Here is a 15,146-nt window from a genome sequence, read left to right on the forward strand (position 1 = left end):
GGTAAGTAAACTGTTTTTCTGGGTACTGTGAGTAACCAGAAAATTACAGTAACCAAGTAGGACAGAAGCTGAAGTTAACCTTGGGACTTACTACTTGCAAATGGTATCTGAAGTCAGGGGGCATTCTTGTGGAACTATGCCTTTACTGGTGTCTGCTGGTGTCTGCACTACCTTGGTTAATGTCAGAACTGAATTGAATTATAGGTCACCCAGCTTGTGTCAGAGAACTGTCCGTGTGATTAAACACACACACACACACACACACACACACACATCTGGTGTCAGAAATGAATTATGCCGGTGCTACATTGTACTTCAGAGTTATCAAATTACCCAAAGGGAATACTTTTATGTGCAATGTTTTGGCTTAACTTTCTTCCATGGTCATGATGACTCAAATTCTGACTGTCACAGAAAATGCCTTCAAATGCCTTGAAGAAGTACTTCTTTTCTATTTTATTCAGTTATAGTTCTTCACAGTGAATAAATGGTTTTGGTATAAGCTATCCTGGAAGAAATAAAAATGGAAGTGTAAAGAGTTTATGAGTTATATACACAGTGAAGAAACCATCTTACTAGAAGAACTAGGATAATAAATTACTTTCAAAATGCCACAAAGCTCTAATAATATACATGATAATAGGAAGATATCTGACAGAAAAGGTGTAGGAAGAAATGTGTAATTAACTTTTCCTCCCAAAATGTTTTACTTTCATATTTTATGACAGTTCATAAGAACAAGAATTTTAACACAGGACTAAGGAAATTTTGTTGTAATTTTCTATACACTATAGTCCTGTTAGACATTTGGGAAAGTGTCACACCATCATAAATTAGCATTTTAGCTTGCTTTCCTCCTGTGAACATAACCAGTAGACTTGAACAAGCTGAGATAGCTCAGAGTGGTAGTACTTCTGAAAAAGGCAAGGAATTAACTCAGCAATGACATTCTTTTTATTTTAACTAGCATTGTTCGGTAGATCCCACACTTTCATTCATAATTCAACTGTCTCTACTTTAGACCAGTTAAGTGCTAACTTGTGTTAAGAGCTTAGCATGATTATTTTCAGATTTCTATTATTACAAAGTATTCCATTGGAGCATTTGGCATTTCTCCCTTAAACATAGGCTTATTATTGATGGGATATAATAATTATTTTCTATCAATTATAGACCTTTTTTCAGTTTAAACCTATCATGAGTACTAACTGACTACCATAAAAATATATTTTTTCAGAAATTTGTAGGACAATTTAATAATCACAAGCAAAATGATCTTCACATTTTCCAGGTACCCATCTGAAATCCATGCTAAATAAAACCATATTCCTTACAAAGCACCGGTGTAGTCTCAGCATTTTTTAACTGGTAAAACTTTGTCTCAAGGCATTTATTTCTTTCCAAAAATATGAATTAAATGGCATTGCGGTGTACAGTGAAAAGTAGTTCACATTGTCTTGTTTTAAGAGGTTTTGTTCTATATGCTGTTTTTTTAGCCAAAAAAAGCATCAAATGTATACTTGAAATTTAGTCTTTTTTAAAGTGGGTACTTGAAATTTACTTTAAAAAAAGATATGTTATTATCATTGGAATATTCAAGGAGACTCTAACTGTATGGAATTTCAGAAGGGCAAAATCGTGTCACGTTAAACATCACCAACTAAAGGCTAATAGGAAATAATCCCACAAATGCTTGTTTTTATTTCTTGTAGAAACAATTTAAATTCCAAAAATTATTTAAATTTTAAAATTGTTTAATATGCCCTCACCTCTTTATATTTGTACATATTTGTGTATTTTCAAATAGCACAGTATAACACTTATGCAGTCATAATGGTGATATTTGTTCACTTACATAGATTTCCATTTCTATATATAAGTATTGATGAAATATAACTTTATATCCAACTACACTGAAAATTATAAAATGTTGCTATGAGAAATTAAAGTTTAAATAAATGATATAATGTTCTAGTTGATATTCATGGATCAGAACACTCTACAGAGTTTATGTATCAATTATCTCCAAACATATCTATACATTCTGCAAAGTCACAGTCTAAATCTCTGGAGAATTTTATAAAAATTAAAAAAAACTGAGTCTAGATTTCTTCTGGAAATCTAAAGAATCTATGTTAGCCAAACTAGCTTTGAGAAAGAAGAATAAAAAATGGATGACTTAACACTACTTGATTTTAAGACTTATTGTAAATCTACAGCAATTACTATTCAATATATCATGGAATTGGTATGAAGATTGACATATAGATAATGAGACAGAGAATAGAGTCAGAAAATATACCCAAAGTTATATAGATGACTTATTTTTGATGAAACATCAAAGCAACTTAAGCAGAGAAATTATATTTTCTTTTTTTTAAAGATTTTATTTATTTATTTTTAGAGAGGGAAGGGAGGGAGAGAGAGAGAGAGAGAGAGAAACATCAATGTGTGGCTGCTGGGGGTTATGGCCTGCAACCCAGGCATGTACCCTGGCTGGGAATCGAACCTGAGACACTTTGGTTCGCAGTCCGCGCTCAATCCACTGAGCTACGCCAGCCAGGGCAGAAATTATATTTTCAACAAATGATACTGTAGAGATTTGACATCTATTTGTAAAATAGGAACATTAGTAAAAACTGCATACCATATAGAAAAGTTAACTCAAAATGGATTGATCTGCATATAAAATTTAAAATGATGGAAATTCTGGAAGTAACTTGTCAATTTGATTTGGCAAATATTTCTAGTTATGATACAAAAACATGGTCCGTAAAAGAACAATTTGGAGTGTTAAAGATTAAAGCCTTCCGCTCTTTAAGAGACACTGTAAAAGTAATGGTGGTAGCCACTCTGACAGGTGTGAGGTGATACCGTATTGTAGTTTGATTTGCAACTCTCTGATAACTGGTGACATTAAGCATCTTTTCATATGTGAATTGGCCATCTGTATGTCCTCTTTGGAAAAGTGTCTATTCAGGTTCCTTGTTCATTTTTTAATTGAATTTTTGTCTTCCTGTTGTTGAGTTGTATTAAACTCTTATCAGATGTATCAATGGTGAGGGAACCCTACTGCACTATTGGTGGGAGTGCAGACTAGGGACAACCACTGTGGAAAGCAGTATGGAGTATCCACGTAAAATTAAAAATGGAACTCCCTTTTGACCCAGCAATTCTACTTCTGGGAATATGTCCTGAGAATTCTGAAACACCAATTATATATATGTAAATAGAGCTGCTATTGAACATTTAGGGAGAATATATATATATTCTATTTATAATAGAATATATTACAGTATATATTATAATGTATAACATTAATGCAATGTTATATGTTACGTTAGTAATGTATATAAAATTGTTATATAAATAACTCTATTTACAATAGCCAAGATCTGGAAACAGGCTAAGTGCCAATCAGCAAATGAATGGATAAAAAAGTGGTGGTATGGTTACATAATGTAATAATACACAGTAGTAGGAGAAAATAAAACTCTTAAGTTTTGTAACAGCATGGATGGACCTGGAGAATATTTCAATAAATGAAATAAGACAGTGAAAGACAAATACCATTTGATCTCACTGATATGTGGAATCTAATGAACATAACAAATGAACCAACAAAATAGAAATAGAAGCATAGATATATAGAACAGACTGACCGTTGCCAGATGGGAGGTGCAGAACTGGACAAGAGATTGTAAAGGGATTAACCAAAAAAACACTTATGCATGACCCATGGACACAGATAATTGCATGGGGATTGACTGATGGAAGAGAGGAGATGGGGCTGGGTGGAGGTAGGAAAAAAGGAAAAGCAACTGTAACAGCATAAAGAATAAAAAATTTTAAAAAGATACTATAAAGATAATGAAAAGACAGAACACAGGTGGAAAAAATTATTCAGAATTCTGTATCCGATGAAGAACTGGAATAAAGAATCTGATAAATCTGGAATTTATTAAAAAATATGTCAGTTTAAAAATGACAACAGTTTTGAACAGATAATTGACAAAAGATGTGTAGACTACAGCTATTTGCACTAGTCACTGCACAATATAATACTCATTAATGCAATGCAAATTAATATCATGATGAGATACCATGACACATTCATTGTAATGGTTCAGTGTAAGTATACTGACCATATCAAGTGTTGGCAAGATGTTATATCTGAAGTTTTCACATTTTTCTAGGGGGAACGTAAAATGATAGAATCACCATGGGAAATATGTTGGCAACTTCTTGAAATGTTAAAATATACCTAGCATGTCATACAGTCAATTTTACTCCTATACATTTTCATAGAAATATTTATATTTTAACATAATTGTACATGAATATTCATGGTAACTCTTTTGTAAGAGTTAAAGTTAGAAATAAAAAAAACATCCAGTATCAGGTGAATAGATAAACTGTGGTATCCATACAGTAGAATACTAATCACCAATTTTAAAAACAGACTTTTTGATATACTGTGCTACATGAATAAATTTCCAAAGAATCATGGTGAGTGAAAGAGAGACAGACAAAATGGGGTAAATAATGATGATTTATAAAGAATAAATGCTAGGAAACTAAAAGTAATTCACCATAATAGTATTATGAGCTAAATTGTACCTCCCAAATTCATTATGTTGAAGACCTAACCCCTAATGTAATTATGTTGGGAGATAGGTCATTTAAAGAGACAATTAGATTAAAGTCTTCAGCGGCCTAATCCAATATGACTGGTGTCCTTAGAAGAAGAGAAAGTGACATCAGGAATGTGCATGCACAGAGGAAAGGACATGTGAGGACATAGCAAAAAGGTGACCAACTTCAAGCCACAGAGATAGGCCTCAAGAGGAATCAACTAGCTGACAGCTTTCTTGAACTTCCAGTAAAGAAATGGCAATGTCAAGCTTTCTGCCAGCCTTTTAGTCTATATTCAAAGTGACATCAAACACATCAAACAGTGATTTTGGTACCAAATTTTGTTATTTAAATGAGATCTTTTATTCAAGCATAATATACATATCAGAAGTATACAAATAAAAACAGTTTAATTCCAATATGTTTCACAAAATAAACACATCTGACATTAAATAACTGAAGAAACCTTCTGTACCATGAAGAGCTTTCCAAAGGCTTTGGGAATACATCCATAAAAAGAAATATTTCTGAGAAAGGGAAGTTTTGGACATTTCCCTCTTTCTAATGGGATTACAGATTGTTGAGAACCTTGCCTTATTCAGGATAAAACCTCTCACCTTAGTTTGAAATTCAAAACCTAAACGTCTGTTCAGAAAGTAAGAATAATTCTGAAGAATTTACTGACATTTAAAGAGGACAACCAAAAAAGAGTGTCACAAAAAAACACACCCAAAACTACCAACCAACCAACCAACCAACAAAAAAACAGAACAAGAAAATATGACAAGGCAGAAAATACATATTTAGTTATATAGTGGATGGTAAAAGTACACTGTATTTGTAAGCAAATGTTTTTACTATGATTTTCTTACTCATGTGCTTACATTTTTTAGTAATCATGGAAGCCATAACTATAAATATTTCCTTGTGTCCTTTAATTATTGACCCTGATTCTTCAACAAATGTCTCAGGTTTGCTTTTCCCACTGGGGCAGAAGGGTTCTCCCCAGACCAATTGCTCTGCCTCCTGGGTACCATGGCATGTTGAGGAGTTGCAGTCACTGAGGATTCTCAAGGGACAGCTCTCAAAGAATTAGGACACAACCTCCAGCTAATGCTCTCCGTTACTTCTGTCTCACTGGATTTCTATAAGGACACACTTTAGGTCTCTGTGAAGTTATTATTTTTAGGTGCAACTCTATAAACCTGTACACATCCAACTGCAACACAATAAACAAGAGGCATGTAAAAATAGAGAATATTAAAGAGTGAGGCTTTTAACCAAATGACACTTCTTTTTTGCAAAAATAAAATTCAAATTGCATGTGTGGTCCTAGTTATATGCAGGGGAGGAGGAGAAAGAGAAAAAGAAAGGGGACAATTGAGAAGTTGATTAAATGATTTTGTGTGTGGTAGAATCATAGTTTCTCCTCATTTGCTGCTTTTTATTTTTCTGTACTTTTCAAATTCATGCTATTGTTATGTGTTACTTTTTTCTATAATAGGTAAAATGATAAATTTATTTAATAAAAAATAATTAAATCTTTGCCAACAGATCTTTCTTGGTGTGTACTGTTCTTAGGCTGTAAGATTGAAAAGCAAAATTTTAAAGCATCTTCTCGTGTTCTTTAAATTACATCCTCCCATAAACTCATACATATGTAGGAATCTGAAAAGTGCAGCTTAGTATGTATTAGATAACTTACTAAGCTACTTTCCCTGACATCTTAGGAAAGTGCCTCATAGAAATAACACAGAAAAAGAATGTACATGGAACCTCTCATATACAACGGTGCCAAAAGTAGGTTTAGAGTTATAATACAAATAAATGCAAAATAAATAATAATACAAGAATACACTCTGTTTTGTGTACTTGTAACAGGGTGCAGCCAAGGGGGTAGCCTCAAATAGGGATCTGTAATAAGATCCAGAAGAGCCTGGAGATAATTGGCTCCACACCACAGGGCCACACCTGCCCAGAATCTGGCAGCTGTAGCCAATTGTAAGAGGAGCCGGAAATGGGGCTTCAGAGGAAGATTGGCGCCGGGATTTAAACCGAGACGCAGCAGCCATTGGGGGGTGAGAGTCATGCGCAGCCCTGCGAGAGAGAACCCCACAGCTTTGGCAGAGTTAAGACTCCCTTGGCCCTGAGAGGAGAAGGAGAAGCACTCGGACTTGACAGAGTGTAGACTCCTGCAGCCCTGAGGAGAGAACCACGCGGCCTGGCAGACTGGGGCCCCCACAGCTTTAGAAGGGGGAACCACCACCTGGTTTTAGCAGAGATCCCAGTGACTCAGTCGAGGGTGCTGGGAACCCAGGGAGGTCTCCCAGTCAAGAGGGAGTACTAACTGAGAAGAACCAGAGGACTACCTAAGCCATGGACTTCTATTACCTTCCCTGAGATATGGTACTCTGGACTGGGCAAAGGGGGAAGGAAGGAAGGACTGCGTGTTTGTGGGTGTTTTAAGGGACTTTGGGATTTTGGTGAAGACATTAGGTCACTACTTTAAGTTTGTAAATGGCATTAAATAAACGTTTCCTTTCCTTTTCACAAATCTCTGGCATTGAGAGACGTCTTTCCTCTGCCCACCCATATATATCAGTGGTTTACCAAAAAATCACTTTAAGTAGTATTTTCATTTGTAGTCATTTCATCAAATATCTATCAAGCATCCTAGTATTAATTATTGACCTACAATTCAAATAAAGAGGTCTTAAACTCTTGCTTCCACTCTCCCTTTCTATCCTCTCTCCCTCCATCCTTTTTTCTTCCTACCTTTATTCATTTTCTGCAAATGGTTCCTGTATCTCACTAAATATATCTAGCATATACTTTGTCTAGCATCTTCTTTGTTGCATTTTGAAACTTTTTTCAACAATTTTTTCAGCAGTCACAGAGATTACCTATCTAATGGGCTAATACATTTAATCTTTCTTAAATGGGTATATAATGGAGTAATTATCTGAAATTACCTCATGTGTATACATTGATCTTTTGTATCTTAAATAGCAGCAATAATTGTTTCTCCATTAGTATGTACACCTTCTCAATGTATAGCATTGGCCACAAAGAATCAAGGCAATTACCTGGATAATTTAGGTTTAAGAAAACTCTTTGTTCCCAATTTTTAAGTGTTTATTATTGGCTTATTTTGTTTGTTTGTTTTTGTCTGAATTTATAAAATGATCCCCTTACTACCTTTATGTATTTTTTACATTTATGTTCTTTAATGTTGTAATGGCACACCCAAACTCAGGCATTGGAAGTATTACTTGTAGCCCCATACACACAGGAAAAGGGAACAGACTGGGTGGCTGCAAATCTAATTGCCATTTTTGGAGCATTTCATTTTATGTTTCTCTGAGGACTCTATTTGTAGTGCCAATCAGGTAATGTTGCACTAGGTAATGCTGATAAAGTCATTGATTTCAATGGATTCTGCTTTAGAATTAGAATTTAGAGGAATTAGCAACTTTCTATGTAACAATGGAAGCTTACACATAGCCTTACTCATTTAGAACTGTTTTGTAAGACTGAACATTTTTAATAAATCTTGTAATGAAAATTATTTTGGGAGAGTAATTTTTTAAGATTGTTATGTTTTAATAAATTCAAATTAATTTGGAATATATTAATTAAAATATATGAATTCTGTGATTTGTTTTATAGATTTGTAGTATTTTGTGGACTATATATTGCATGTTTACCATATATTAAGTATTATTGGCTTGTTGCCAAAGACTAATTTTTACTTTTAATGACGTTCACTTTTTTAGAATAAGTGAAATCTTTTATAGAAAAAAATTAAATGTAGTAAGTTGGATTATAGCAGTTGATTTGGCTTGCATGCTTATTTGAATTATGTGATATCAGATTAAATAACATGAGTTCACTAGTTTACCTGAATCTATAAGTAACTCAAAAAAAAAATCATTGGCCTAAGTAAATTACTTCAGAGAGCTTCTATACAAGTTGAGCGATTAGTCTTTGTTGGTTGAATGCCCCGAGATTCTGGGCATTCTCTCAAACTAAGAATTTGAGTGGTTATGATAATGTGGCCACCTCTTCACTACCTTATAATCACACTTAATTAGTTTCGGCAGGTGGTAGTTGCTGGCACAGTTTAATAGCTCTACTTATTGCCCCAACAATTGGCTATTTGTTCAGCAAATGAAAAGGACGCAGTATGAGAAATGAACAGAGAATAGCTATGCAGTAGCTCTTGTTCTACCAACTCCCTTATTCTTTTTTCTTTTCCACCACAGAATTAGTCACTTTATGAGGTAAAATGGTATAAAGTACATACCTATGTATAATAGAGTATTCAGTAATTATCTTTTATTTTTGATGTGTGAATTAAATTTAGAGATGTAAAATCCAAAGAAACAAAGAGTTTTTTTGGGGGGGCGGGGAGTAGCTAGTGAAAAATCATTCTTTCTAGATGTCTGTTTGATGAAAAAGTATATATTTAATGTGTTTTTAACAGAATGGAGACCATTGTTATTAATACTTTTCCAGATATAATATGAACTTTTGGAAATATTCTGCTGAAATACTTTAATAAATACCTCATGTATAAACATAAGTGTAAATATAAATACATATGCTATTGTTTTAAAATGGAAGGAAACTTTATTTCACATTCACAATATCAATCCTGATTCTCTCTGCTTATGTAAGGTAAACTAGTAGGTTACTATTTGAAAACAATGACAATTTGTCAGTGTCCTAATATCTCAAAATGATTATACATTTGTTTTTTCCCCTTTTGCTTTATTAAAATATTATTTTTATTACTAGAAGTCTATTGATTATTAAAATAATTACTTTATATGATTATTATTTTGTTGTGATTGGTTTTTAAGAAGTCTTAATAAGTTTTGTTTTTATCCCATTGAATTTTCTCTTATATATTCTGTAATTATCATTTTATAAAAAAGAAATATACGACCCAGGGAAATATATATATATATATATTTTTTAAGATTTTATTTATTTATTTTTAAGGAGGGAAGGGAGGGGGGAGAGAGAGAGAGAGAGAGAGAAAGAGAGAGAGAGGGAGAGAGAGGGAGAGAGAGGGAGAGAGAGGGAGAGAGAGGGAGAGAAACATCAATGTGCGGGTGCTGGGGGTTATGGCCTGCAACCCAGGAATGTACCCTGGCTGGGAATCGAACCTGGGACACTTTGGTTCCCAGCCCTCTCTCAATCCACTGAGCTACGCCAGCCAGGGCGAAATATATATTTTTTAAAATTGCTAAGCACCTTTGTAACTGTAAAGTGCACTAAAAACATACTCTGGTTGTTGGTTTGAAGGGAGTAAGAAGTTCTCTTACATAGGCTAAAAGACAAATTAATATTACACTATATTAATTTTATAATATTAACATTACAATTATAAAATTATTATAATTTTATTATACATTGATGTCTAAATTTGTGTATTAAGTTTGCTACCTGCTTCTTTTTAAAGATTTTATTTATTTATTTTTAGAGAGGTAAGGGAGGGAGAAAGAAAGAGAGAAAAACATCTATGTGAGGTTGCTGGGGGCTGTGGCCTGCAACCCAGGTATGTGGCCTGACTGGGAGTTGAACCTGTGACACTTTGGTTCACAACCCACACTCAATCCATTGAGCTATGCCAGCCAGGGCTGCTAACTGCTTTTTATAGATATATTTCTATTGAATTTACTGCAGTTAACTTGGTTAATTAAATATTAAATAGGTTTTAAGTGTATAATTCTATAAGTCATCTGTATATTTTATTTTTGTATGATTTTTTGTGTGTATTTGACTTTATTTTATTCTATTTTTATTGTTTTGTATTTTGTGGTTGTATTTTAGTGAAGAGTATATTACTTCTTGTATTGCTGTTCACTTATAGTTGTCTCCATTTTTTCCCCCTGCTGCCCGCCTCTCCAACCACACAGTCAATCTCCACCCCATTGTCCTGGTCCATGGGTCCTTTATACATGTTGTTTGACTTGACCCTTCCCTTTCTTTCCCCCATTACCACCATCTTCCTGCCCCTTTGGTCACTGTCAGTTTGTTCTTTATTTCCATGTTTTTGGTTCTATTTTGCTCTTTTGTTTGTCTTGTTTATTAGGTTCCACTTATAGATGAGATCATATAGTATTTGTGGACCTTTCTAAGGACAATCTTTCTTTGTTTTTAGAAACAATCAATTTTGACCTCCAAAAAATGAAGTGCAGATAAAGGAAATACAATTATTAATATATTTTAAGAGTAAAAAATGAATGCAATTAATGTATGCATTCAAATGAGATATTCTAAACACTTAACTAACATATTTATATACAATACATCAGAACTATTAGTTCTTAAAATATATGCTGATGCTGTTGGCCTTGTCTGAGCCTCTGAGTTTTATCTGGGCCAGGGGACCCATGGTGCAATCCTGGACAGGAGAACTGTGCCTTTCATATCTGCCCTCATCAGTACCTTTGAAATCTTTATCTGAAGTCACATGTCACAAGAATGCTAGAGACAGTTATTTCATCATTGTTATAAGAAAGCCATATATTAGAATCAGCTCAGATATCACTGGCTTCTTGTTACCCCATACTTTCCAGAAAATTAATGAAATTATAGACATTAGCCATGCCTGAAAAAATATATGTGCTGATACCATTTCTGAATTTTTTTCCTATAACATATTGTATCTATGTAGTTATAACAGTAGTATAGTCCATATTTTGAATATTTATTTATTTTCTTATTGTTGTTCAATTATAGCTGCCCCAATTTTTCACCTGCTGCTCTCCCCTACCCTCCCCACGCCTCCCTTAGTCAATCCTTACCTTGTTGTCCATTACCATGGATCCTTTATACATGTTCCTTGACTTGACCCTTCCCCTAGTTTCCCCTGTTTTCCCTCTTCCCACTCTCCTGCTGTTACTGTCAGTTTGCTCCTTATTTCCATGCTTCTGGTTCTATTTTGCTCATTTGTTTATTTTGTTCATTAGGTTCTAGCTATTTTGAATATATTTTTTAAAGATTTTATGCATTTACTTTCAAAGATAGAAGAAGGGAAGGAGAAAGAGAGGGACAGAAACATCTGTGTGTGAGAGAAACATTGACTGCTTGCCTCTTATTTGCCCCCAGAATGGGGACCCAGCCCACAACACAGGCATGTGCCCTGACAGGGAATCAAACCCACGACCATTCAGTTTTCAGGCTGGCGCTCTATCCAATGAGCCACACCAATCAGGGCTATTTTGATATTTAAATAAAATATTATCAAGTCTTTAAAATTTTATGCTTGGGTATTTTATTCATTAAAATAGATACGTGATATATGTGAACGTTCTGAAGCATAAAATTAAGCAAACTCCCATCACCCAACTTAAATACTATGACATTATTATTGCCTATGTATGTAGGTGTTCTCCAGTTTTTCCTGTGTTACACAGAGCTAAGAAATATCCTGAATTGTGTATTTATTACTGCTTTAATTGAAAAAAAAATACCATTGTGCCAGATTGCCTTTTCACAACAGCATCAAATTTACTTGCTTTTATATTTTGCCTACATTATTGGAAAGAAACCTACAACTGTATTTCTTGATACAACTGCCTACAGCTCTTCTGGTTAGATTTTGATATTGAGAAGAATTAATATTTGGAAGGGAGATGTAAACTCTATCAGTCTCAAAAAGAGTAAGAGGCTTTTTATCTACATGTATGAATCTTAATATAAATCATCCTGAGATTTTTGCAGCCTCATAATATTCTGAACTCAGTGCAATTTTGCCTGCCTTTTGGTGTTGTGGGATTCTGTAAGACATTAATTTCCTGTGTTAATCTCTTTTTGCCCCTTATACAAAAGTTTTTTGTTCCTATCTGAGCCTTAATGATAAAGAAGGTATGTATGAATCCAAAACAAAATACAGTTTTTCTTTTTTGAGCCTTAAAAATGATATCTAAGTCAAAGTTTTCCTTTGTGGCTTCTTGTTTTTACTTAACATTAAATATCACTTATTCATATGTTTTTTGTAGATATGGATCATTAATATATAATGTTGTAAAATATGTCATTGTGTGATAGTAGCATTACTGTTTATTCATGTTTGAGTTGTTAAACATTCAAATTGCTTCCATTTTTCTGTTGTTGGTGTTTGTTTGCTAGTTTAAGCAAGATGGCCAGATGCATTCTTATAAAATCTCTTGGTACATATCTGTAAGATATTTTCTAGGGTATATACATAGAAATAAAATTGCTAAGTCAAGGGAGCATCTATATTTTCAATTTTAAGCTGGAATGTTATATTGGTTTCAGGATTGATTCCAAAGTAAGTATATTAAAACTACCCATTCTCATATATTTGCCTACTCTTGTTATTGTGGACTTATTGATTATTGCTCATCCAATGGACTTATATTGGTACCTTATTGTAGTCTTACTTGACACTTCCCTAATTATTAATTAAGTTGAATAGTTTCCTGTTTATGTTGTATGGGAAGGGGCAGAGGGAGAGAGAGAGAGAGAAAGAGAGAGATACTTGTTAACATGACCTTGTCAGACTTTCCAAAAAAATATTTTTCTATTGCATATTAATTTGCCTAATTTTTTTGTATTCTCAAGGTATAGTCCCTTTGAAAATGCATTTCAAATTTGTCCCATTTTGTGGTTAATTATTTAGAATGTTTGCAAGCCACTTGTTGACTGTAACCAACTCTGGTAAGAATATTTACATGATGAAAATCATACAAACAATTCAAATGCGTGTTTCTTTTTTTTGATAGCCAATTACCAATACGGTATTGCAAATACTCTTTTCTAGATAAAGAAGACACACAATAACCAATATGCACCATGAGTAGTATATCATATAGTATGTAAGATGGTGATAAGAAGTATGGTTAACAAAAATATAATGGTGGTGGGATTATGCATGTTATAGGACGAGCAGTTTGAAACATTAAATAGTTTAGTAAGGTTAAGCCTCATCAAAGGAAAAGATGAGATTTCTTCTTGAGTTAGTAATACAAATATTTTGAAAATTTGTTCTGGCCACAGGGAACAGATAGAAAAAAAAAGACCTCAGTATGAGCAATTCTTTTGGTGTATATAAAGAACAGAAAGTAAGCTGCTGTGCCTGGAGAAGAATGAGCAGGGCAGAATAGCAGGGAGAGTAATCAGAGAGGCGATAAGATCAGATCATCATCTTCTGGAGGCTAGCAAAGGTGTTTAACATTTTTTCCTCTGAATAGAATAGAGAGAACCTGCAGGATCTTATAAATTTATAAAAATAATTCTGGCTTCTATATTGAATGTGGCATTAGCATTTGGGAGGCTTGTGGACAAAACTAGATGCCTGTTAGGTAGGTTATATCACATTAATCTACATGAGAAAGCACAGCAGTTGATAGCAGGATAGGAGCAAGTATACATGATGACGTGTTTTTGGATTCTAGGTATATCTTAGAACTAGGGCCAAAAAGGATTTATAGGAGTCAATTGCACAGGCCTTTATCACTATCACCTAACCACTTAAAAGTGGAGATCTTGAAACACTAAACTTTTGTCATGACTAGTGAGTGGATAATCATAAACTAAACTTTAGTGAGCTAAATTCATCACTTTGTCTATAAGCTTAATTTTGGGATTCTACCATATTTAAAGTTCATACTCTTTTCAATATTTTTGAAGAGTAGCAATATCAGTTTGACTTCCAGGTAATCTAAAGTCTTATTATGTTTCTGTTATCATATGCCATGAGATGGTCTTTTTTATCAAGATTACAAGTAGCACAATAACTAATATAAGTCCCACCAACATGAAGCCATTAAGGTACATTTTACTTCACAATGGAAATTTTTACATTTTTAATCTTAAAAATCAACATGTTATTTTGCTAATGAATTGAAGTGCTATGGGGTTTCTAATTTACTTAAAACTAAAATCTATTTTCTTTCAAGTCCCTGTATCTACTAATAGAAATCTACTTCAGGGTACATTTCAAGGTACATTACCCATCATCAACTTTATCCACACAATGCTTCCATTTTTGGAACATTAAATGATACCTTGTTCATCCCAAGCACAGCTCCTAGTCTCAGTTGAAATGAGCAGTTAACAGAAATCTTTTCTATATACATAATAGATGAGTCCTGTCTTAATTAAATAATCATTATTTCATACACAAAATATTGGATCAACCTTCAGAGAACCTTTATGCTCAGATAGTAACTTGCTCTCTATATACTATAGCAAAGCTGTACACTATAAAAATAACCAATACTGTGATTTGAAGGGATCATCTCAGGGCATTTTTATTCATCAACATTCTAATATGATGATCTATGTATTTGGATATAATACTCTTGCTCATACCTTGATGGCACATTATAATTATATATTACATAAGTGCTACTGCTATGATGCATTTCAAAATAAATTTTGAGTGTTATAAAACTAATCTAACTACCAAAAGAGCGTTATGTTTGAAATGAGGTATAATTAGTATAACAATTTAAGTTTGGACACTATCA

The sequence above is a fragment of the Phyllostomus discolor genome, chromosome 2 (assembly GCF_004126475.2).
Source record: "Phyllostomus discolor isolate MPI-MPIP mPhyDis1 chromosome 2, mPhyDis1.pri.v3, whole genome shotgun sequence".
Classification (NCBI taxonomy): Eukaryota; Metazoa; Chordata; class Mammalia; order Chiroptera; family Phyllostomidae; genus Phyllostomus; species Phyllostomus discolor.